Source organism: Podarcis muralis, chromosome 6 (genome assembly GCF_964188315.1).
Source record: "Podarcis muralis chromosome 6, rPodMur119.hap1.1, whole genome shotgun sequence".
Classification (NCBI taxonomy): domain Eukaryota; kingdom Metazoa; phylum Chordata; class Lepidosauria; order Squamata; family Lacertidae; genus Podarcis; species Podarcis muralis.
This window is the reverse complement of record NC_135660.1, coordinates 86,989,510-87,013,224: the sequence shown is the minus strand read 5'-3', so window position 1 is coordinate 87,013,224 and position 23,715 is coordinate 86,989,510. Positions and strand designations below refer to the sequence as shown.

Genomic DNA, 23,715 nt, shown 5'->3' with positions numbered 1-23,715 from the left:
TACACATCCCCTACAGAACCTGTCCCCGAAGCTTTAATGTGAGGTCTAAACTAAAGCCTGCAGCCTATAGTGGCCAGTTCCGTCCTCAAGGTAGGCATTAAAAGGCTGCCTCCAGTGGTTTACAGAAGGGATAATGAGAGGCACCTCGATGGGGAGGGAGGATTGGGGCCTGCAGACTTAGCACCCAGCAGATACAAAGAAGGGTGCTCAAGTGATGGGGGAAATCTCTCTCTCTCTCTCTCTCTCTCTCTCTCTCTCTCTCTCCCATTCACAGTCAACCAAGACATTGCCAACAGACTGCATAAGAAATATGGGCGTAGAAATAGACGGAGACGGAGAGACACCCACGCATTTTCTTTCTTTCTCTCTTCCCCATCCCTGAAGCCTTGGGGGGGGACCTGGGGAGGATTCCTCAGCCCCACCCCCACCCCACCCCGTTTCCAAGCGAAGCTGAAATAAAAGAGGCAGAGGGAGCCTTGTGTGTGTTTTTATTATTATTATTATTTCTGATTAAAGAGGAATTCATTTCATCTCTCTGCCTCCTGCCAGGGGCTGAGGTGCCGCCATTGAGGTTAACGGTGCGGAAGAATACAAAAAAATTTCATTGAGGAGGATTATAAAAGTTACTAGCTGGAACATTAACAGAAGAGTAACTTGTAAAAAATGCAATATTACAATATTCACAAGGACGGTAGAGCGTGGTAAAGCTATAAAATTCAACATTAAAATCTTCTACGGCCTAGATAACCTAGTTAACAAACATTGTGCTGGAACTACTTTTTTGCGGGGACGTGGCGGCCGCTGCTCCTGCCTGAAGGGTGTGAAGTCCAGGGGCCACCCGGCACGTGGGGAGGAGATCGGGAGAGACGCTCGGCTGTGGGGCTCCCTCCGCGGTGCGGCGCCTGAGGATGGAACGCAGGTCTCTAACTTGGACCAGGGAGGCGCCGGGAGGGTTCCAGATCAAAGGAGGGCGGCGCGGAGTTCTGGAACGTAGGGTCGCGAGGACATTCGGAATCCAGAAAAATCTGGAGCGCTCTGAGGTTCCCCCTGCGGCCGAACACCTCCCTCTCGCCGAAGATCAGACAGATTTCCTTAGCAGCGCGTAAAGTCTTGCAATTCTGGATTCCGATCCATTGGGGCTAAAACCAAAACAGGAGGCTGAGAGCGGCTCTGGAGGAGAGCGGAATTGCTTTCCAAAGCGGCGTGAAAGTAGTACATCAATGGGCAGGGAGTTCCGCAGATCTCTCTCGCCTTTCCAGCGTAAAAAGGCCGCAGTATGAGGATTCCTGCTGAACAGGTCCAGAGACTCTTTGTTAAAAGAGAAAAGGAAAGAAATTATGTTAAAAATCCCCACCTTGCTCCATCGTAGAGAGGGACGCGCGCCTCTCATCACAGCGACGTGGAGGGAACGCGCACAACCCGCAGGTGCCCCCGAGGTAGCGTGAAATTGTGGGGATCAGGGGTGTCAACTTGAATAAAATATTGGGACCGTAGGTCACGCCCAGCCCCTCATAATCGATCACAAGACGCAACGCACACGCTATTTGAATGAAAATGCCAGTCAATTTTGGGGCGGCAGATCCCCTCAAATATTTGGGGGGGGGGCGAAGGGACCTCAGCACATAGGAGTTGCCTCCTACGGTGGAGATAAAGAGGTGACTGGGAAGCTTCTGGAAGGTTTCCATCACCGGCCCCACTCATTTCCTTTTCCCTTGGCCTAGAGAGGATGCGTAAGTTACAAGAGACAACCCTGCACACTGCTGTTTTCTGCATGTTCTCCTCGTTCACTTGGATTTTTTTTTTAAGTACAGTTTCCCGGCCTGGGGTGACTTGGGGGGCTAAAGGAGATGGGCCTGGAGGGGAGGAGAAACCTGGTTCCAACAGGGAGGGGGTCATGTTGTGGGGAGGGGATGGGAAAGGCCGTTAACTCAGATCGCTATTCTATCAGCTTCTGTTGCTTTAGTAACAGATGCCGGCTTTGAACCTGCGCAGAATCCTCCTTCAGGAGAGGCCAAAATTGGGTTCCAGCCGAACGCTGGCAAGACTAGAGAATGGTGTGTGTTTTGTGCATTGTACGAAGTAAGTCAGAGAAGTCAGCGAGCATTCTTCCTCCGTCAGCCTCTTGGAAGTGTGATCCTGAGAAATGGGTGGGGTGCGCAGAGGTCCGATGCTGGCGTGTGGACTTCTGCTTTCCAGGGCCTGCCCAAGAAGAAAGCAGACGCGATTTGCGCGCATCTTAACGAGCTCGCGTTTGCACGGGTATATAGTCCCGTTCACACGTTCACATTTTCCCTACACTGGGTGATGGAACCGTGGAGTTTCCTTTCTGGACCCACACGCGTTGGTTGGCTGCGAGGCTCATCAGGGAAGCTCTCGAAGCGCGTGTATGTTTCACCGGGAGTAGACAACGTGTGGACTCCAGTTGTCCTGCCATTGACGCGGGTTGATGTCGCTGCCTCTAAGATTCACTGCATTTGGTGCCCCTTTGTGGCTAAATGGGTGGGTTCAAAGTAGCGCACTTGGCGCTCTCCCAAGCACTGCCAGTCAAAGGCGGAGTAGCAAAGTGAGGTCCCCTGTCGCCTCGGCTATGGGGATAGCTACAGAGAACTCTTCCAGCGCAGATGAGCACGGTCTAGCTACATGTGTGTCGACCTACATACGAGCCATGGGATGGGAAGGGGTTATTCTGGGTTGACTGTCCAAAGTGGAAAACGAAGACAATTATGTGATGTGCAATTCTACCGTCCCTTCCTTCGAAAGAGGGACTTACCTGGTCGGTGTATGCTATTCTTAAACTCTCTCCAAAAATCCGGTCTGCTCAACTGTTATTCATACACACACTCGGGGGATAATAACTTAGCAACACCATCCATTGTCCAGCTTCACTTTCAATGGATGATGCCCTTGTTGCAGGGGGAGTAGGGGGAGAGAGACCTTGCTTAGTCCGAGCCTGCAAATATGTGGCAAGCAGCCTTCTTTTATCCCCCCGATTCCTCGCAGAAAATGTTGGGGTGTGAAAACTGTATAATCTGTTGCAGATCTGCGGGTGTTGTACCTTCCCATTCCAAGTCGCCCAAATAAGAAGGTGATTGGAGACGGGAGATGGGAGAGGACTTTGCCCTCAGTTCCCAGGATTGACTACTGCGCATGGGCTTAGAGGGGGAGCATATTGGCCAGCACTAAACGGTTACTTGAAAGTAAGCTACGTTGGCACCTGGGAAATGGTTCCGAAAACAATAAGCTGGGATTTAGCGCCTCGAATTCAGGCATGCAGCGTACCAGCCTGACCGCCTATAACCTTTGCGTCAGAGGAAACCTACTTATCTTGCGAAGTGTGGCTGCCTCTTTGTGTGTATGTGTGACGGGGGGGGGTGCGCGGAGGGAGAGAGAAATCTATTTTTTCCATACTATTATTTCCGTGTCCTCCTCTTCTTCATCTTCATCTTCCGTTTCTGTATCAGGAATCAGGAAAGGGGTTAAGGGAGAGAGGAGGAGGGTGGAAGAGACAGGGAGAGAGGGAGAGAGAATCTCTTTTAGCTGTTCCGAAGTGCGATTCAGTTCCCCAGGGAGTTGGCAGACAGTTTGTGGAGACGTTACTCCAGATTTTCAGACTATGATAAATATGATAATTTGTATAAAATTTGAATGGGTTCTTGTTTTCAGGGAGAATGCCTCCGATGATGAATGTTCCTGATTTTCAGATAGATGGCTGATAAAAAGTGTATTGAATTGTTGAAAGCGATTTTAATTTTAATTCTCTACCTGCAGATGTCTAATAATAATAATGTCTCCTAATAAAATAGGAAGGTGTCAGTTTAAGCAGCGGTATCGCGCTTGACTTCCCCCTTCCTGTCCCCACACTGTGACAACATTAACCTCTTCTTATAAAAAAAGCACATAAAATTATTATAATTACAGAGTTATTAATTTTAAAAAGAGGGTTAGCAGGATTTTTATGATTATTAATAGAGCTCACACATCTTACCCCTGGAAGTAAATCCCGAGCGCTAAGACTGTTATTGGATCGGAATCGCCTCTGGAGCTTCAGTTTGGACATTTGAAACAAAAAGGAAACGGGGAGGGCGCAGATTAAGCCGTAACTTTCCCCCTCCCTTGAACTTATTTAAAAGCCACGGGTTTTAGAGGATGCCGCCATAGGATGGGAAACGTTCACACGCCTCCGAATTCTTAAAAATACCTATCTGACGCGGGAGTGGGGGGGGAGAGGCGACTTCAGTTGGGGGGGGGGGGACCCATTCAGCAACACAAATCTGCCCCGGGTGAAGCGAACTGGGACTTCTCTCTAGACTGACTTCCGCTGCCTATTAACACCCCTGATTTGGGGGGGGGGGAGGCTCGCCGCTGTGCCTTTCAGACCACCACTGACCACACGGCGGGCGAAGCCAAACCGGCCGACTAGTAGCGCTTCAAGCTCGGCTGCGAATTGACCTCGGGTTATGTCCAACTTATCCGAAGCATAAACCGGTTTGCATCCAGGTTGACAAAGCAATGCGGTGGGAGGAGGGGGGACTCAACCGCTTTTTATTTTTATTTCCCTCGCCCGCACCGCGACTGAACGAGGCCAACACGAATCCACGCGCACAGGTGCGCGCGCGCACAGGGTTTCAAGCGCCCGGCCTTCCTCCTTTTGCAACCGCGCCCTAAGCTCGCTGACTTCGGAAGCGAAGTGTTTCCTGGGTGCTGTAAGACTTAACTTCCTCGCAAGCGGCCCTTAGGCTCGGAGCCTTCGGGGAATCGACGTGGGACCGCCAAATTAATACTTGGCTGTGAAGGAAACAGTCTTCAAAAGGAAACGGGCGGGGGACTCTGGGGCTGCGATGAGAAAGTCGTTCTGGATTTGCAACCAACTTTAGGCATAGCGGCCAGAGCTGGGGAATCGTGGACTCCGAGTTCTTGTGCGCCAAACCACTAGGCGCTGTGCAAACGTCTGAAAAGACAAGGCAGGTCAGAGAGGGAAGCGATGGGAATTAGACGGGAAAGAGGGTCGATGGGGAAAGTACAGACAGAGAGGGAAGACAGGGCCTTCCCAAGGAGTCTGAAGGTACCTGCCCGAACTGCTTCAGTCTGTCGGACAGCAAAGAGTCTTTGTGGGTTGGTTGTGGCCCGACCGCTTGGGAACTAGAGTCAGTTTTGGTCGGTGAAAGGTCAGGAAAGCCTGAAAAGAAGATGAGCCGCGGTGCAACTTCCACAAGGGCAAAAGCCGAGCAAGAAACGACGGCGCTCGGCGGTTTTCACGCAAAAAAAAGCAAGCGAGTGGATGGCTCACCTCTGCTCACCAGAGGGCATATTAGGGTGGATGGAGGTAGCATTGCACGCCTCCCCAGAACAACTGCTAAATAGCCATAGAGGCTGACTAGTATGCCAAAAGGCGATCGTGTGATGTTTGTTTGTGTGTGTGTCTCTGCTTTTTAGGCAGGTACCAAACCTGAATGAAGACATATGGCGTGGAATCCCAACCGCCTGATCTTAAAGGCATTGGGCTAACACCTACTCTTTGGGGACGCACTTCCGAGTATACAAGTCTAAAATCGGACCTGATCTTGACTCTCTTAACGCCTTTGCTTCTTATGTTCAGCCAGAGGCCTAAATGTACGGGGGATATCGCCTTTTGCAGTTTGACAGGCGTCTGCAGCACGTCCAGGCGTTGAAATAAGAAGGCGGACTTTGGGACGGATTGTTTTTAATCCCCTTTTCTGCTATAGAGCCAGTCTCTGAGAATACAGGATTGTCCGAGGCTTTACTGAGCGTGCAGCCAGTTTTGGCCACAGGCACGAAGTCGGACCACCCCCATTTGTTGCACACGCAAAATGGAAGGAAACGGGGGCTGGGACCGAGGGGGTTTTCCGGGCCCTTTCCTCGCATTTTCTTGGAGAGAGAGGTTCCTAGCGTTTTCAGAATGGGTTGGAAGGAGGAATGGGTAACCCATCTCTTACATGAACGTACCGGCGTGGTGGAGCAGCACTTGGCCCCTTTGCAAATAATAATAATAATAATAATAATAATAATAATAATAATAATAATAATAATAATAATTGAGTGCGGGCGTTTTTTGGACTGGAGAGGAGGAGCCCGCCGCCCCGCTCCGATTCTTCCAAGAAATAGGGCGAAGCTTAGCCTCCAAGAACTCTCCTCCCACAGCCCTGGAACATTCACTTTTCAATTCCGGGAGGGGCGCGTGGTTAGGTTCCCTGGGCGAGCCTGACGCTTTTCAGCTGGCTCGGATAGTTTAAAAGGATCCGGAAGCGGTTTAGGCTTCCTCCACCCCGTCCTCCTCTCCAGCTCCCCGGCCTGGATTCCACAACTAATTCTCTCTTCCCCGCAAAGGTTTGAGCCGGACTTTGGCGAGCCGCCCGCGGGCCAGACAGCTCCTTCCAGCTCTCCTCTCTCTCGGAGGAGGGATGCGAGGCTCCGCGCCTCCTGTCCTTGAGGACTCAGTTTCCTCGCTTGCAAATCGACCGAACGGATCCGCTGCGTCCTTGCGCACAAAGTCTGCGCACTTATTCGGGGGAAAGTCCTGTTGAACTTCGTGAGAGACAGACTCGCGCAAGAGGGGCGGGGAGCTCGGTTGCCCACACATCCTGTTACCAGCCCCCGAGTCATCGTCATCATGTGGGGCTGGGCTGGGGCGTGAGGAAGCGGATTTTGACCCGACCAAAAAAATCTCACCACAACAGCAGCAAAGAGAGCGGCGGGGAAGCAGAATCAATATTTATGCACACAATGGGTGGCAGTCACCTAAATTTTACTCAGAGTAGACCCACTGAAATTAATGAACTTTGCTAATTTACGTCCATTAGTTTCAGTGAGAGTACTCCCAATGAAGTCACTCAATATTTCTTTTTTCTGTCAAACTTTAGCAGTTCTTCCAAGGTGGGCACCTGCTTCAAATAACATCTTGGAGATTTTCAAACTGCACTAAAACTGCAGCTGGCCTCTCCTGCCTTTGCCAGGAAACAGAAGGGTCTTTTATAATCCTGGCGGAAGCAGCAACAGTTCTGATCCCCCACGGATTTCAAGGGCAGGAGTCGCTGGACTTTCAGATGGATTTCGGCCTGATCTACTTTAACCCAGGAAAGCCACCAAAAGACACAGAGAGAGAGACTTTCAGGGAGAGCCATCCTGTCCCTTTATGCTGGGCTAGGAACCAGTCGAAAAGCAGATCAACCCTTTAATTTAGGCCAGGGTTAGAGAGGTACGCGTTTTCAAGGCCAGGCCCTGAACTATATAAAAAAAGCAAGAAGGAAGATCAGGCCATTTGAGTGTGTACAAAATAATTTCCTCCCGCTGGTGCGTAATGCCGCCGCGTCCCCATCCAATACAGAAATCTGGGATTGAAAAGGGAAGGATTTGCGAGGATAAATAAGAGCAAATGAACCCCCAGCAATTCTCCGTTTAGAAATGAAGGGAAACTAAACTAAGTTTATTTGTGCCCGGCTGCCAGCAGAAGCCCAGGAGGAGACGGGAGAGAAAGGGGAGGCGCTATCTCCTCGGAAGAGGGATTTGGGGCGCGGAGTGAGCACGGGCATTCTGGATCGTGTCCCGGGGTCAGATCTCGGCTGGGCGGTTGGGTGGGGGGCGAAAGCCCTGGTCCGTTTCCTGTTCTCACATCCAGACAGAAAGTGAACGAGAAGTGGAGGGAGGGATGGGGGTTCGCCTGCCGCCTCCTCGCTGGCTCTAGGGAAAACAACCCGACGGCGCTTCGTCTCTGCGAGATCTGCTTTCAGGCTGAAGTGGCCCTATGGGAGAAGAGAGTGAGATGCAGAAGCCCAGCAGGGAAAAGAGAAGAGCGGATAGGAGGGAGATGGCTTCTGTCCCCGTAACCTCCGCAGGTCAGAACCCCGAAGGAAGAAGGAAGTACCTTTTTGGAGCCTAAGCAGGATTTCTGAAAGGGCTGGGCGATATCTAAACATACGTAGTGGTGATGGGGAAATAATAATAATACAGTGGTACCTCGGGTTAAGTACTTAATTCGTTCCGGAGGTCCGTTCTTAACCTGAAACTGTTTTTAACCTGAAGCACCACTCTAGCTAATGGGGCCTCCCGCTGCCGCCGCACCGCCGGAGCACGATTTCTGTTCTTATGCCGAAGCAAAGTTCTTAACCTGAAGCACTATTTCTGGGTTAGCGGAGTCTGTAACCTGGAGCGTATGTAACCTGAGGTACCACTGTAGTAATAATAAGACGAACTCTGCCCATGTAACATATACGGTAGTCATAGGTGCCAACTTGAATAAAATATTGGAGAGGACAGGTAATTTACGCACCGCATAATTGTTCACAAGATGCGTCCCACGCACACCATTTGAATGAACTTGGGGGCAGCCCCCCAAAAAACCATTTTAGTGGGTGGGGGCGCGGGCCTAGCCAGGGGGTGCAGAGGGCAGCTTTCCCCCCCCCCCCCAATCAAGTAGGTAAATAAAAATACAGTGGTAGCTCGGGTTAAGAACTTAATTCGTTCCGGAGGTCGGTTCTTAACCTGAAACTGTTCTTAACCTGAAGCACCACTTTAGCTAATGGGACCTCCCGCTGCTGCCGCGCCGCCGGAACACGATTTCTGTTCTCATCCTGAAACAAAGTTCTTAACCTGAAGCACTATTTCTGGGTTAGCGGAGTCTGTAACCTGAAGCGTCTGTAACCCGAGGTACCACGGTACTTAACTAACTGACCAATTGCGTCGCAGATAACTCAGTTCTGCCCCCTAACATAAAGCCTGCCCCCCCCCAAAAAAAATACTAGCTACGTCCGTAGGTGGGGGCCACAGGGACCTCGACCACTAGGAGGAGACTCCTATGATGGCAGTGGTGGAAGTAGTAATACGAGCCCTGCCCACTTCGACGACTAGGAAGCCCCCTCCCTATGCGAGAGGAGAAACACCTCAGTCCCGGAGAAGTAGCGAAAGGCCAAAGCGGAAGAAGTCGGAGACCTGCCTGGCTGATAGGAAACACAGCTCTGTGAGACTGTGGTGGTGCGTGGAAAAATCACGCACGGACCCTACTGGCACCTCGGGGACCACGCGAGCAGATCGTGGCACCTCAGTCCGGGTGATGGGCGCCCACGTTTTGTGGAAGCACCCAGAGCCAGTGTCACCACGCGAGGGTGAGGGAATTGCCAGGATAATTTCTATCTGGTGGCTGAAGTTTTGAATCAGCAGCCCAGTTCACCCGGAATAGTCGAGTTTAAAGTTCTTTAGAGTTTCTCCTGAAGGCTTCTCAGCGCGTTCCCTCTACTCCTAAGCACACCTCAAGATCTTTCATAGGCTAATATCTATTCCCCACATATTGAGGGTCTGCTTGTAGGTGGGGGAAGGAGTCTATTCCGCACTGTGGACCCTGAAATGGGAGCAGGGAACAGGGGCGGAGAGTGCGGTTCATGTTGGAATTGATATTAGAGTTATTTTCAAGAGGGAACGGTGTAAACGCTTCTGCGCGCAGCAGGTATACATGACAGAAACAGCTCGATTCCAATCGAATAAACGGATAGAGGCCAACGATTCTCAGTTCTCTTGCTCCTGCTGAACACTCTGGGCCATAAGTCCACATAAACATATTTAGAGAAGTCACAGTGGTGCTAACACAATTCCAGTTCCAATACACACCCAGAACTGTTCTAAGCCGCCTTCACTTTTACACAGCTTTGCTGCCATCCTGAGGTGCTCTGTCCTTTATTTTTTTAGAAGTTCAGAAAGTTGAAAACCTAGAGAAGAGTTGGATTTGAGTAGTTAAATCTAGAATTGAGACGGATAAGTTTTAACTTGATTTCAAGGATTCCACCTTTACAACCTGCCCTGGCATTGAGACTGCAACTGGCAAGAGTCAGGTCCCTTTTCGTGGTGGGCCCCTAGCCTAGACTATGGAGCGCTCTGCTTTCCGGGGCGCAGATGACCGCTATGTTGCAGATTTTCGAATAGTTTAAAAAAATACACCACTTTTTAAAGTATTAAATTAAAACGCGCCTTTTCCTAACTACAGCTTTTTCTTGTCCAGTTGGTCTTTTAAATGATTGCTACTGTTGCTGCCTTTTTCAGATTTGGTTTTTTGTGTGTGCATAAACACACACACACACACACACACACACACACACACACACTCACACACTTGTGGTGCTTTTATGATATTGTGAAGCACCTTGAGTGAGCCATGCCCCCCAAGAAGTAGCATATCAATAAAGATATAAACACATAAAACGTGTTTGATTGGGTATGTTAATCTCAGAAGAGCATTGTTTTTGTCTTATTATGTGTTTTGTGTTTTAATATTGTGTTTTTATGATGTAACCGCCTTGAGACTTGCGGACATAAGGTGTCATACTAAAATAATAATAATAATAATAATAATAATAATAATAATAATAATAATAATAATAATAATAATAGTTTTGACAACGCCTCAGGTTTTTCTGAGTTCCAATAAGGTTCAGTTAGGTTTACTCCAAAGTAAGTGTGCCGAGAATTAATCATTGGCAGATTAAGACTGCAGGTCCCAAGTAAATTAAGTCCCGTTGGACTCGGTGGGATTTACTATTAAGGAGGAGACATGTTCAGGATTGCAAGGCGCATAAATCCTTTTCAATGCCGATTGCCCGGGATGGTCTTTTAATTTGACTGCCCATTTCTCTCCAGTAGAGAGAATTTATTTGGGGGAAACCGCCTGCGTTGTGCAGGAAGGCAGTAAGAAAGGCGGCTACCAGCACGGGAGCCCCTTTCCCGGGGAGAGGGGGGGGCAGCTCCGATTTGTCACCCACCACAACTCAGTCCCTCCAGAGCCTTCCTAGCCAAGTCAAGGGTCTCCCTTGAAGGGTCAGCTGGTTTTCAGCCCACCGACCCCTCTTAAAATCTGCCGTTGCCAGTGACCTGTCGCGCAAGGTTCTCGTAAGGACCGTGAAGCGCTCTTGTCTTCTTCACACTATAAATTCTGTGGAAGAAGAAGAATAATTGTGATCGACGCGAAGAAAGAAACCAGAACGGGAAATGGAACCGAAGCCTTTATCTCTCTCCCTTTTGGCAACCCGCGAGCCCTCTGGTTTTCTCATTCGTGGTTACAGACTTGCGCTTTAAAAAAGTTTGGTTAATGTTTGTTAAGTTGCCGTCGTCATCTTCCTGCTTGCTGTCGAGCAAGCCCCTTCCTTCTCTCTCTCTCTCTCTCTCTCTCTCTCTCTCTCCCTCTCTCTCCGTTTCCTTTCTGGTCAACGGGACCATCTGCCAAACCCACGGCTCTCTCCGACTCTGGCATCCAGAGAGCACCCGCCAGTCGGGGAATCGAGGCAGGCAGCTTAAAAGGCGGGCTTTGAATTCAAGTTGCTCAGGATGCAACTCTCGCCCTTTCTTGCTTGCTCCCCTGTTTTATTTAGTGAAATATAAACACTTTAATAAACTCTCTAAAGAAAACCGGCTTTCCTTTTTCCAATCCCGCGGATTAAGAATCGGGCTTGAGGCTACAGCCCTCTGCGCGCTCGGCCTGGGGGCAAGTCTCACAAAACGGGGTAGGGGGTCTTACTCCCCAATAAACGGGTAAAGGATGGGGCTAGCTGTGCTTGCCCCGTCTCCCGATGACTGGCCAAGAAAGCGCTCCTTCCTCCCTCTCCAAGCCCGAGGAGAAAGTTGTGGAGCGACTCTGGGTGGCGGACAGGTGAGCTGGAGGGTTGGCGAACCGACATCGACTACAATGTGTAGTCAGGGTTGTGGAGGATAGGCTCTCGCGCGCGCCCAGGTGGGGTTCACACGTGCACACAAATGCAGCTAAGCCCGTGTCTTGAGCGCCACTTCTGAACACACGTTTAGATCGCGGCCGCTCAGGAAGGGAAGAAGGAAGACCAGGGAGCGCTGGAAATAGACGCAGTTCTCAAATGTGCGGGGACCAGATCATCACCATAGAATTGTTAAATTGGAAGGGATCCTGAGGATCATCTAGTCCAACCCTCTGCAGTGCAGGATTCTTGAGGTTTTCCTTCCCCGCCTGGTCCGAGACCGGATCTTGACTAGCGGGTGGGATGCAACATCATATTTGCTTTTTTTGCTTAACTTTATTAGCTCTGCGCTGTCTCTTGTTCAGAGTTTTCACTTCAGCAAAACGCTCTCAAAAACCGACCAAAATTTTGAAAACGGCAAATGCGACAGGATAAGGATAAGATATAAAGCAGCGCTAAAAAGCAGACAGCTCACTCAAACCCGAATTCAACGGATTTATATATATATATTAAGCACGGGATAATCAAATGCGCGGAAAAGGAGATTTTGGTGACAGGGCGCCACCGCGGAAAAGACCCTCTCGCCCAGTGCCTTCCCACTGAACCGAGAAGGCGGGCTCCAGGCGGAGAGCCTCTGGGGGTGCAAAGCGCGGGCAGGCGCGCAGGTGCGCAGGCGTGTGAGACAATTTAAGTATACTGTAGTCCGATTTCCCAGTGCGTTTCAAACCTTCCATCCCTCAGTATATCTACACCACCCTCTCGGAGTGCTACTCTGACCACGCTAGAGAGCGAGCCTGGATCTGGCCACTCACAACCATTCCACTCCGCCTGTTAGCCCCACCCTTGATGATCCGGTTTTTCACCGAGATGGCGAGAAATGCGGTACTCAACTAATCCCGACTCCACCAGGAGGTTCTCTACTCCGCCTCGGGGGAGCGCTCGAGGCCTCCCTCCAACAAAGGGGGCTAGTAGCCCAAGCACTCCCGGTCCTGGCCCGTTATTGGGTTGTCTGACTGAGGCTGACCCGCGCGCGTGGACCCCAGGCGCCTCCTTTCCACTCCGGCCTAAATGGTTTGCGGATCGAGCTAGCAGGCTTGTTGCTCCGACTTCACTTCGCCCCCTCCGCGCCCCCTCTCCATGTTTACCTCCCGGCATTAGCCCGGGTGGGACAGTACCCCCGTCCAACCACACCCCGCGCAATAGTCCCCTTTTCGGGACTTGTGGGTTACAAGTTGGAAATCGACCCGGATTCCTCCCAGAAAGAGGAAAAAGACGGGGGTGTCTATGGCGGATCAAACCCCATTTTTTTAAAGGAGTGACGCTGCCTGCTCACCTTTTCATTCCCCGCCCCCCTTACTCTCGCGTTCCTCATTTCCCTGGGAACTTTTCTCCTCCGGAGTTAACTATTAACCGAGGCACAACGGGCAATTTTCTTGGGAATGTGAGCTATTTCCTTTGCACTGCAGATAGATGGGGCGAGTGATTAATAGCAGATATATATTTCAAAGAGATCGCCGATGTTTTATGTTGAGCAGAGGGGGCGGGGAGAGATGCGTCGCAAGAGGTCCCCGGAGAGGTGCGTCTGTGCAAAAACGCGCAGGAAACCAACCCCAAATGACATTCTGCGTCTATATCTATCTTATCCATATGTTTTTAAAAGTTTAAACATTTCAATTAAGAGGAGTAATTTTCTACTTCGTCGTTGCAGTTGAAATTACAAGAATGTCGTGTGTATGATGGGTGGGAGTGGGGTTAGTTCCTATTTGTATAATGCAGACTAGTATTGGCTCCCCTGGAAGTCTCCAGGAAGTTGGATGGTTTCTCCTGCGCTCACACCCGACGCCAGGCGCTTTTTATTCCATTTCCCGAAGCAGGGGCGCTCCTTTGCCTGCTTAGCTTTATTTCTCCGGCTGATCCCGGGCAAGGCAATTTTTTGGTCATTACCTACTTGGCAATGAAGGGGTGCGCACTACCTGGTGCTTATAGGATCCGGAACAGGCACTGCCTGAAACGCAGAAGGAGCGGGATGTGAGCCACCAAAATAACCCACCTCTTTCGAGGTGCTTTGCTCCTGCAGCCCGCGCAGGATTAATTCCAAGCGGCGACTCTGAACGAGGGATGGCGCTGCGTTTGCGCGGCTCAGTGAGCTTGGCAAACCAGCCGCCCAAGCCGCGCAGGGCTCCCCCGACCTTGGCTTTCTGGGAGAATCCAAGTTCTCCAAAGGGACCGATCCACAACATAGTTACGCAGACCGAGGTCGGAGCTGGAGAAATCCTGCTGAAATGAATCGAGTTGTGGATCGGGTTCAGAACCGCGCAGGTCGATCCTAAGCGAGCCCCGCTTGGTTGAACTGGGTTGCGGGGGTATTTCCTCGCCACTTCAGAGTACGCCTGCATAGGCTGTAGGGTGGCGCAGAAGTTGGAGAGGCTGTCCTTCTTAGGATGGGACGCAAAGCCTCCCCAACCTCTTTCCACGAATCCCATCGTGGTGGTGCCCTACACGTCCTCTGCTCCCCCTCCTCCTCTTACAGTCTTTTTTTTGGGGGGGTCCCTCTATTTCAGTTTCTAGCCTTCCTCCCCCCCCTCTTTCTTTCTGTTTCCCTCTGCCCCCTTTCTCCTCCCCCTTCCTCTTTCCTTCCACCCACTCCTTCTTCTTTGCCCCCCCCCCCACAAGACCACGACGGTGGCATATGAAGTTCTAAGTCTAACTGGCTGGTGTCAGGCAGTTCTCCCCCTCTCTCTCTCTCTCCCTCTCTCCCTCTAACTCCTAGGCAGCCTGGCGTGACGGATTAAACATCAACTAGTTAAATAAAAATTAATATCAAATGCTTCCTAACTTCTAATGTCATGTTGTTTATAACTAATGAACTGATTAGGGGATAAACACATCAGGAAGACGTTTCTGCTCCTCTGCTCTTCGCCAGAGACAGCGGCTTCGAGAGGCAGCGCTCCCCCCACCAACCCACCCACCCACCCAATTGTCCCTGCCAGGGTTCTTTCTCCCCACATATAAAACGCCAGTGAGAGTGGCAGATGGGGAGGGGGACACGCTGCAGTGGCGGGGTGTGTGTGCTCCGAGGTGGGCTTGGGCGCTTAGCTGTGGGCTCCATGGACCTCTCTTGGGGAGGAGGGGGGTGTTTATATTGCCAATCCTCTCCCTGGCAGAGATGCGCCCACAGACTCGGAGGGGGGGGGGGAAGAACCAGGGGAGAAGATCACCACTGTCAGAAGGCCAGCTCATGCCTGCGCTTGTTTGAAAGTTCCTTTGGCGATGGGTCACTCAACAAACGGACATTCCTACAATTATTAACAAAGCGGTTCGGCTATATTCCACGTTTGCGTCCCGTCTCCCCACTCGATGCAAATCCCCCCCCCCAACTTGGCTCGTTGGTGGATGGTGGCACTGGAGGTGTCTTCTCGACCTCTTTCCCTTCGGTGTCCCCACCCACCTCCTAGCGCTCCCCCCCAAAAAAAATTTTGGCCCCCTGGCCCCCACCCCCACCCCTCTTTCCCAGGAGCTCCTCATAGTTCCGGGAAGAAACCCCCCAGGCTTTTAAAACACTGTTTGTCCAGCCCGGCGTCGGTTTTGACAAGACCATAATAACAGGGGAAGCATTTTAAAACCAATTTAGCAAATGCAGAAATGTAATTTTAATGAAGAATCGATGAGCGAATGGTTCATTTTTCCTAGGGTACCTTGTTGGAGTTGAGAGACTTTCAATCAATGGGGGGCGGGGAGGCGGAGGGGGGAAAGGCGAGCAAGAATGGGCTCCCAGGCGCATCTGCTGCCGCCGCCGCGCCGCGCCTGCTTTCGCAATCCTGAACTGGGGAAGGAAGAGACAGGATTTGTCCAACAAACAAGCTTCGGAGCGCCGGTGAAGCTGACCGGCCATCAGACCTCAAGGAGGGAGGGTCTCAGGGGCTCGAAGGGGGCCACGCCATGGGCGTAGCCAGACTTTTTGTTAGACGGGGCAGGCCTTTCGTTGGGGGGGGGGTGCAGAACCTCAGCCAGCTCTGTATATTTATGGATTTTTATTGATTTGGGAGGGGGCAACTGCCCCTCCCTTGGCTACGCCCGTGGGCCACACTCTCTCCTTAGCGAGATTCCGAAGTACATAGGAGACAATTCCTAGGGCCCGAGGGGTCTTCTGCCGCCCCCCGATAAAATCTTTGAGGGGGAGTCCGCTCTCCCCCTCCGTGCCAAATTGATGGGCATTGCCATTCAAATGGTGTGTGTGTGTGTGCACCGCGTCATGTGATCAATTATGCGGAGAGGGGCTTACCTCCCCCCCCCCCAATATTTTATTCAAGTTGGCACCACTGCCGATGGGGGTGAGGAACCCGAGTTCAAGATCTCGTCTGAATCCGACCTCGATTTATCTTGGCATTTCGAGTGAGGAAGCAGAGCTTAGTTGGCTGACTGTGGTTGCCAGCTCTTCAGACTGATCACTGGGAGCAATGGGTCTACAGGCGAGTCAGGGCAAGGCTCTAGCTGCCGGGTCCACACACCCCATACCTTCCTTAAAGTGGTTCTTGAGATCTTTAAACAATGGCAGCAGGCCCCCTCCCTCTCCGCGGCCGACAAAGTGAGTTAGCACCTTACTCTCTGGAACTGGGCCTCACCACCCGCGGCGGCGTAGCGGACTGATGGTGCCCACCAAAGCCCTTCGACTTGCGAGGCATTTTGGCAGCGATCCTCGGCCAGAAGCGCGCTCTCCCTCCACCATCCTGCAGGTAGCTGCTGGACCACGGAGGGGAAGTCCTTGATTACCCAAGGTTGGGTTTGTGTTGGGTTCTCCTACCTTGGAGGTTTTCCAAGCAGAAGCTGGAAAACAGGGTTTCTTTGCGCGCGGGGAGAGGGGGTGAGGAGGACACGAAGGGCGCTTCTCCAACTCTGGATTTCCTGAACGGAGCAGGAGGGTTGGGCTGGATGACCCACAAGGTCCCCATCCCCCACTCCTCCCCAATGATCCTAAGGGATATCTGGGGGGGGGGGCTATCCAAAGGGGGTGCCTGGTAGCCAGACGGTCTTTGAAGGCAGCCCTGTATTGGGAAGGTTGTAATGTTTTATTAAGTTTTTATATGTGATGGAAGCCAGGCGGGCAGGGTAATAATAATAATAATAATAATAATAATAATAATAATAATAATAATAATAATAATAATAATAGGCAGGGTAGGGAAATGAGGTTCCCATCGCCAAGCCTCAGCAACGACCCTCTTGGGGTCCCAGGCACTCTGTACATGCCCTCGCCCCTCTCCACTTGCGACCGGGCCCCGAGGGCTAGCGCAGAGGAACGCCTCTTGTCATCTCAAGAACGCGAGACAAAGTGTGCTTGTGCTGGCAATTTTTCTCCCCTCCTTTTTTTAAGCTAGCTGAGGATCTGTGGAGCGGCATCTCCTTCTCCCAAGGTTTATTTATTTATTTTTTTAATTCCCCGGGTAGGGGGGGGTGAGTAGAGGAGCCCCTCTCCCTCCCCCTCTCTTTCGTTCTTCCTCTCCTTCCCTCCCTTTCTCGTCCTCTCGTTATCTAAACCGTTTAGCTTTGGGTGGTTGCTCCCAGATCTCCAAAGTGGGGCTGGGGGGGTGGGTGGGGGGGTTAGCCGGCAAGACGGCCCAGCGAAGCGCTCGGCAGAGGAGCAGCCAACGCGAAAAGGCCGCGGCCGATCTGCTGGGCTGAGCCAAGCGGCCTAGGCGGGGAGACGCACCATTAGGCAAGGGAGGCATGGCTCACAGCTCCGGCGGGAGAGCAGGTAAATGCAGGAGGGGGTGGAGGAAAGAGGCGGTTGGCTAGGGCCCCTGGGCCCCGCTGAATATTCACAAGGCAGGCAGGCAGGCAGAGATCTTTCCCCACCCCACCAGCACCCCGGTGTCAGCAGCAGGTGAAGGGAAACCCCCCCCCATCAGATATAGAGAGACTAGCTTGGCTCCAGGGAGCCTACAGGTGTGCGGCGAGCCGCGTCTGAAATCTGGTACTGCGGAGCCTTCCCTTCGGCGGCCCCCGAGCGCAATCAGGACTTTTACCCAATGAAATGGGCCTTTGGAAACTTCCTCTTCCCTGGTTGGTTCCCTGTGGCGCCGCTCTTCTCCAATTAACCTTTCTCCCCCTCCCCTCCCCAGTGGCTGCTTTGCCTCGCTGGCCCCCACCCAAATCCCCCTGGTTCTTATCACGACTTCCCTCCCAGCTGAAATTGGCGTGCGCTCCGTTTGAACGGAAGGAATGAAGTTTTGGTGTCAAATGGGGAAATGTAAGCCAGTGTCGAAGGTTTTGGATTTGGGGCCAAATTGGAATAAGCCGGCATCACTCTTGTTGTGGTAGCCTCGCCTGTGCGCGGGGTCTGCCAAAAACCAAAATACAAGCTAAGTTATGGCGCTCTCCTCCTGTTAATGTCCCGCGCAGGTACTTTCGCTCCCTCCGTTGTGGATCTAGCTGTTCTGGGGAGCGCAGGACGTCCCCTTATGCTGCAAGAGTGGGGGAGGCGGTGGGGGCTAAGTGAGTAGAGCTTTGGAAACTGAGGAGCTCACCCTATAGCTGCCACGTGCACACCCGGATTAAATCTTTGAAGAGCTTTCTGTGCCTTGGGGATGGGTTGAGGGTTCACAAACCGATCTCCAAATGCTGCTTCAGTCTCATCCTTGCCTGGGCGCACAATCTGGGCTCCTGGTGCCGCAATAGCTGGCACAGAGAGGCTTCAAGGCTTATTGACTAATTATGAGTGAGGTGGGGAGGAAAGGAGTCTCTGCTGCTGGGCCATTGAAGTCCTTGCTGGACTCAACAGAACCAAACTAACGGAGTCTTTTAAAAGAAAACAAACCAGGAATCTTTTAAAAGAGTCTATTTTCGCTAGTTATTCTAACGAAGTTTCTCTAAATCTAGGAAGCACTTTCTATAGAGAGAGATTCTGTAAACATATCCGGCAATATAAGGAAGATGAAATGCATCCAATTAAAACATGCAATATGCGTTAGGGAATCTATAACTGATGGCATGTGAGTTTGCGAAGGAGGCGATTTGTAGGGGAACCTCAAAATGAATGAACTTTTCTGGTTCGATGCGGGCCTTAGGATGCATGATCACTGATCAAATAAAGTCAGGAGCACATCAAACACTTAATACGCGTTAAGTGTACTGCTGTGTATTAATCGTGTGTTTCACACCTGCCACATAGGAGAGAAGGCCCAGCCAATTTTCCAGTCTCCCACGCAATGATTCTCGGTAGAAAATCCCTCTTCTCCCTTCCCTCCCCCCGTTCGAAGTCCCCTCTGTTCCATTTCCCTTCTGTGTCTCTAAAAGATCTGCCCAAGTCCCTTTGCATCTGAGGTTTAAATAGGAAGATCAATAGAAAACAGTTGTAATGATCTAATTAATTATAGCAAAATTAAAAGCGAGTAGAAAATCAATCTCTGATGGTGTTGAAGATGGAATTAAATTGATAGTCCATCTGTTCACCTCCTAGACCGTATAAATTTGCAACCCAAGGACGGAGCTAATGGGATCAGGCTGCTCGAAATCTCCTCCTATCTCTCTCCCCCCCCCCCCCCGCCCCCGTTCTTACTCCTTCCTGAAGTTCAAACTTGCAGAATCAGAGCCTGCCGCAACTTCTCCGCCAGACAGTTGCAAAATTAAACACAATATGAGGCCGTTCCGGGGCAGAGTCAAAGCAAGAAGCAACAACAGCAGTGTGAAACTGGGAAACACTGGTGCAAACTGGGATTCTATCTCTATCTCTCTCTCCTACCCTCCCTCTTCCTTCCGGTTTATCCAGATAGGCCACTTCGTATCCTATTATTGGCCACAACTCCCTCTTCCCAAATTCCTAAACAACCACGTCGGTTCTAATGTTCCACTGGATCCTAAGCCCGCTGTTTTCGTATGCCACTTTGAGGGTAATCGATGGGGTTTGAACCAGCATGTAGCGGGTGGGTTGTGAGGCCTCGATATCCCCTTCCACACTACACAGCGGAGCTGCCTTTTAAAAAAGAGTGGCAGAATTAATCACAGTAATGAATTTGCACACTTGCTCGGAAGTAAAAGCCCACGGAAGGGGATGGGAACTTCCGTTCGGGATCAGGCTGCGAAGCCATTCAATTCCGTACTGGTTGCACACACAGAAACCTGCCTAAATCCGAATATCGGCTTAATTAATGGGCCAAGTACCACGCAGGGAGGGGAGGTGGCGGAGGAACCCTAACAAATTGGCCCAAAACAATGGCGTCTAAGGTGCACATCTAGGCAATCTCGAGGTGCGCGCGCGTGCAAACACGTGTATTCCCCCTTACACACACACACTCTTTGGAAATGGCATTCTCTATTCCACCCGAAGGCAGGGATTCCGTCCTTCCCAAGGCCGACCGCCCCCTCCCACGGATTTTAGCTAGACCTTCTCCCAAGAGGGGTCGCAGACTTTAGGGAAGGGGCGGTCAGGTGGTCACCGACTGCCCACCCGCCCTCCGGATCCCCCTCTCACCCCACCCACCCCTAATACCTACCCTTCTTCCGGGGAGAGGCTTCCTCCACCAACCGAGCCGGCCCGGTAGGTCCCTTTTAGGCCTTTTCGCCGTCCTTCCTCTCCCTTCCCGCAGCTAGAGCACCATCCGTTCTCCTAGGCTGCTTTGTTTCTCACGAACCAGGACTGAGAGCTAGGAAGAGAGAGAGACAGAAATCCCTCCTGTCGCCCCGCTGGTCCCTTTTAGAAAGCAGCCGGGCGAGGACTCTGGCTTGGGTAGCTTTGCTAAATCAGAACCCAAAAAAACCCCCAGCAAATCGCAACAGCAACCTTTGCAGCTTGCTAGTTCTCTTCTTCCTCGCTTTAACCCCCCCCCCCAACGCAACCCACCGCGCCGCTTCCCACCTCTCCAAACTCCCTGCAATTTGCCCTAGAAAGCATGGCAAGGAGGCAAGATTGACGTCTGGGAAACTCCCCCCCCCCCACTCCTGCTCCTTTAGGGATGAAAAATGGAATTTTTTTGTATGGGGGGGGGGGGGAGCTGCGGAGCGCAGTGAAATTAACAGAACAGAAACTTTGCTTCTTCCCCCGGGTTTGGGGACGAACAGAAGTGCCGCGTAAGCCTTCGCGTAAAAACGCCAGCCCCGGTGGGTTTGCGGGGCCTTCCCGGTCCTGCGGTGTGCGTGTGTGGCGGGGGGTGTTCGCGGTCCCCTGTGCGGAGACAGCAGAGGCAAGAAGGAACGCGACTCCACGGTGTGGAAAAAACAGACTTTGCTGGAGCTCTGGAACTGGAGCCTCTGTCCTCTCCCCTTTTAAAAATCCTGCCCATTTTAGAAGTGGGGTAAACGAGATTTGCAACCCTCAAAGCCGTGATTGCCCCTCGAGCTTTAGCGCAATGTTCACCTAGGCCCAGAAGAAAACTCCTACATACACTGCTATATATATATTTATTATATATGTGTATATATTAAAATACCTCTTCCTTTGTCCTTTTCTGAACCCCACACAGAGACACACACGCGCGCGAAGAGGGCAGGCAGGGGCCCCGGAGCTCTGCTAATCCGTTTTATTAACTAATATATTCAAAAGGATGGCTTGGCCTATAGCGAAAGGCTATTGCAGCCCTTCTTGTCGGTTGGGGCTTTTGCCTGGTCGGGCAAAAGGTGAGCTGTCGTGGGCCGCTCGGTCGCTCCCCCTCCACCCTGTGAAATACACGCACATTTTGACTGGATTATGCACTGAAAGTTAGAGCAGCGCCAGGACTCCTGAAATTAGAATCCACTCGGGACTTTTCTCCGCTTCCTCCCCACGAACTACCGCCGCCTTACCTGAAAATGTACGCGAAGGATTAGCGCAGGTGCCACGGGCTGCTTCTGAGCAGAAGAAGACGCGCGATCTTCTGAAAAGTTGGAGAAGTTTGTTGGCATGGTGGGCAGAGAGAAATCGTTGGAGGTTTATTCTCTCTCTCTCTCTAAGGGAAAAATGTGTCCAAAATTAACTAACCGCCTCAGCAGCATCCAAGGGCGGCTATATTGAGAAAAGTTTGCAGAGAGGAAATCCTGAACTTCGCCGCCGCCGCGTGGAAAGGGCTGCAGCGAAATCCATTAGGTCAGGATCACACGCAGAGGAAAAGACTGGCCAGCGGTGAGGGGTGGGTTAGGGAGAGGCGTCTTTGCAAACCTCGGGGTCGGAGAAATCGGGGAGGCGGCTTGGGTGGGCCGGGGAGAGAGGCGATGCTAGAGAGCCCCGGCCAGGCCGCAGTTCAAGGACTGGGGAGGCCCTTTTGCTCCGGTCTCTCTGGCCCCTTCGTTGCAGCATGGACCTCCCCCATGAGCCCATCCTTTTCCCAGCCGGTGCCGGCTGAACGTGGAGCGGAGGAACCCGAGTGTCTCCTCCCTTCCCTGCGTCCCGCAAGGCTCCCTTTCCTCCCTGCTGTTCACCTGGGGCTCCCTTCGCATCGCTTTGGGCTGGGGTCTTTTGGAGGTGTTTGTTCGGAACAACGAAAAGAGCTCTTTCTCTCTAAGAAGGTTGTTTGGCTGCTCAGCTTTTGGAGCCGTTCACAATTCTCATATGCCCTATTTAATGTTGCCCTTAAATATTCAGTTTCTCCTCCCCCCCCCTTTCTTTTTACACCATTTCAATTATTGTTATTATTAATTTTGATCTTGGATTTAGATCTGCTCCTCCAGCCAAAAGCTTCCCGAAGCGGCTATACTTTTATTGGACTATGGTCTCAGATAACTTTAAAACCCTGCATTTGTTTAATTGCACAGAGAGGTCTTTGGGTTTGTGTGTGTGGTTTTCCCCCTGGTCGTTCGTTCGTCCGCCTCGTTCTCCTCTCCCTTTCCCCCTCCCCCTCCCCTTAATGTGTCCCTTTCGGGGACTCTCGTTCAATAATTCCCCTCACCCCTTCCTCCTCCCGATCCCTGCGTACGCACGCTCACGCACGCACACGCACACACCATTAGCAATTCCTGCCAAAGTCGAGTGACTTGGACCGACACACTTTTTAATTAGACTTCAGATTTGAGGATTACCTGCTTTCAGATTTTACAAAGAAGTATTAAACGGTGAGGGAAAGAAGGGAACAACCACAACACCCCTCCCCCCCCCCCCCTTATAGGAAAAAGATGGAAACTGTTCTCTTGCAAACGAAGAAACTTTCCCTCCCAAGGCCCTGGCTGAGGCTGACTCCTCTCCTGAAAGCGGAAGGTTTAGGGTCAGAGACGGGGAGCGAGCCGCTGCCCCTTTTGGGGGGTTTTTATCTCCCTTCTCCCTCCAGACAAACTCAGCATTAAATCGCTATCCTCCTGGTTTACCAATGAATGAGGAGACGGCCACATTTCCAAATTCTGGGTGGCATAGTGGCGTCCACACACAGATTGTCGTGTGGAGGTTAACTTTGTCTCACCATCGTTTTGTTTCCCGGGAGAGAAAGCGCCTTTATTCAGCAAACAGAAATTGCTAAAAGTAACGATGCGCCGTTTGAAGTATTCGTAAGTTATTCAGATAATATACATGGGCAATAACACTTAAAAAATAACGTCACAGTCATGGAAAGAACACCAGAAAATTAATAACAACATCGCAGGTGCCTTTATTCTATCGACAGAAATAATTTCATGCGGGAACTGGCCAGTAACATGGAAACAATGGCCGTAACATGGAAATATATAATATAGAATATATGGATATATATAGAATATATATATAGAATATATATATGTCTATAGAAAGAGAAAGAAAATGGGAATATTCTACTTTCTCATTAGCTAGAGAGTGTACAAATAAACTCCTTGCCCTCTCGGCCTTCTAGGAACTGAATTGTTGTTTGTTTGGTGGGAGGGAGGGAGGGAGAAGTGCTCCCCCTTTTTCATGGATTTGAGGTGATGGGAATATAGTGCTCCCCCTTCTAATCCTCTCCTGTAGGGCTTTGTGAATTGCAGGCTCTCATCATTTCACTTTGGCCCTGCCTCTACTGGAATTACCCTTTCCAGGGACTTAATGGGCAAGCGCCAGGGTTTTCGCTGAGCCGCAGCAGTTTCCACCTATGTCCCCGTTTTTATG

At 51.3% G+C, this 23,715-nt stretch overlaps 1 long non-coding RNA gene across 2 annotated transcripts; it reads right to left on the bottom strand.

Moving 5' to 3' along the window:
- Positions 1 to 471: 471 nt before the first annotated feature.
- LOC114597003 (uncharacterized) lies at positions 472 to 22,450 on the bottom strand. Of its 2 annotated transcripts, XR_013393312.1 has the most exons (5): positions 21,829 to 22,450; positions 21,477 to 21,617; positions 20,192 to 20,341; positions 3,409 to 3,452; positions 472 to 1,308 (listed from the first exon to the last, which is right to left on the bottom strand). It is a non-coding gene; the product is annotated as an uncharacterized LOC114597003 (long non-coding RNA). The 2 variants fall into 2 exon arrangements; XR_003706665.2 differs by having other exon boundaries at positions 21,477 to 22,446.
- Positions 22,451 to 23,715: the final 1,265 nt, after the last annotated feature.